The sequence below is a fragment of the Eurypyga helias genome, unplaced genomic scaffold (assembly GCF_000690775.1).
Source record: "Eurypyga helias isolate BGI_N326 unplaced genomic scaffold, ASM69077v1 scaffold30139, whole genome shotgun sequence".
NCBI classification, from domain to species: domain Eukaryota; kingdom Metazoa; phylum Chordata; class Aves; order Eurypygiformes; family Eurypygidae; genus Eurypyga; species Eurypyga helias.
In genome coordinates this window covers 2,364-4,483 of record NW_010270577.1, presented here as the reverse complement: position 1 = coordinate 4,483, position 2,120 = coordinate 2,364, and positions in this window count along the sequence as shown.

Genomic DNA, 2,120 nt, shown 5'->3' with positions numbered 1-2,120 from the left:
GGTGAACCTGCACCGCCTGCGCGGGGCGAGCGATGCCGAGACGCGTGCGCAAAGTGCTGCTGCGGCAGCAAGTCATCCGGGGCCCGCTCCACTTTGCTAGAGGAGCAGTTTTAGCACTTTTGCTGCTTGTGTAAGCTTGTGCTTCCTCAGAGCCTCGCTGTGACTCGCTCCTCACCTGTTTCTGTAAATACAGCAGGATGCTCCAGGGCTTGGGATGGGCCTTTTCCTGCCTCCTTGGTTGACCTCCGAGGTTTGCAAAGGCTTTTCCTGCCCTGCACAGCCCTTTCAGGGGTAAGCGTTGGGCTGGGAGCTGGAGTGAAAGCCCACGCAGCCCTTCTCCTCCTGGAGATGGCTGTGCCAGGGCCAGCCGACAACTGTCCGTAGGGTGGCTGTCTGCCAGGAGCTACAGGGGTGCTCCTCAGCATCAGCCTGCCTCCAGCCTGGCCTGGCTCAGGGAACACCAGCATAACCCACCCAAGCTCAAGCTCACTTTCCCTTTTTGCAGCCCTTTTTTAACCTTGTATTTCCTTTCTACTCACTCTGAGCTGCCTGCTGAGTAACTTAGAGCCCACGTTAAGGAAAAGAGCACCCTGCAGCTGCCCTTAGCGGTGTTTTGTGTCAGGCTCTGTCCTTGCCCTCCCTGCTGCTCCAGCCTCACTTGCCACTCCTCAGGGCCAAGCCAGGTGCTGCTCAGGCCCAGGCTAAGGCAGAGGATGGACAGATGCCCAGGGCTGGGCACGGACTGAGCACTCAGCCATGGTCTGGCACAGGCTTAGCCTACTGGGAATCATCGAGCCGTCCCAAGGGATTTGAGTTTTTAAAGAGTACGTCTTGTTTTCATCATTGCTCCAAGCAGTTTTTGCAGCCCAGAGCCTGCTCCCTGACAAGGGGAAAACTGCCGGACCCTTGAGTTAGTATGGCAGGCTGGAAACTAAGGATTTGCCATGAGAACACAGGGAGGAAGAGTTACAAGAATAGCTTTGTCAATCCAGCTGTGCATCATTCCCACCAGCAAATTCACCTGCAAAAACAGTGAGCAGTTTTGATATTTTATTTGTCTTGGTCTTTTTTTTTTTCCTTGCATAGGCATAAATTACAATCTGTTGATTAAAAAATAAACCAAACAAAACAGTGCAGCATTTGCAGCAGGCTACAGCATCGAATCCAAACTCGCCTCCTGCCTGTAACCATCCGTTTCCGCAGGGCTAATCCACAACACGGGTGTAGGGTAAACCGGGAAGAAGGGAAGTGGAGTTAAGTGAGGGAAAACGCCCTGCTCCGACAGCTGTTCCACATTTCTCCTGCCTCCCCCGGCTCATCACCATCCTGAGGAGAGGATAACCCCCCAGGGTGACTTCTCACTTGTGCCTCGACGGGGTTTCACCCCAGAATTACAAAGACTTTCAGTCTCCAAAGGGCAGGGCAAGCTCGCCCTGTGAAGCCACACGCTCCCTGCCCCCCAGCCAGCAGTGAAGACCCCTTCGGGGGGAAGGAGGGTCCCCCCTTTCCCACCTCTCACCAGCAGGCCTCCTTTACCCACGGATCATCTGCCCTGGCAGCCAAACCCAGGGGCCAGGGAGCCGGAAGGGAGGAAAAGGGGTTTCCCAGCATTTGCTCCAGGGAAGAGCAAAGTTTCATCTCTGCCCTCTTTATTATTCACTTAAACACAGAAGCTGCTCTGCCGAGCCCGGGACAGGCCTCGGCATTGCCAAGAGCACAACTCCGCATGCGCCGGGCGCTCACGGACATGACTCCAAGCGGGCAGCTGCAGACAAGTTTAAAATAACTCTGGCTGCAGATGCCAAGAATTAAGACTACGCTTGATACGGGAGAGAGTTTGTCACCACTGGACCAGGCTGCGGGCCTGCTTTCTCCCGGCAGCAGGGCTCCCAGCTCCGTAGGGAGCTCCATGGAGTAATTTTAACTTGCTGGAGATGGGGCTGTGCCCTTTGGGCTTGCTTGGAGTGTGGAGACCCCTCCAGAAGGGATGTACCACCATCGCCCTCAGCCCCCCGGGCGGGCCGGAGGGGCGCAGGGCTCAGCACCGCTGCCTGCTGCCATCGGGGCATGCCGAAGGGGGAAACCTCCGCAGCCCCTTCCCCTCCGCGACACCCCTCACC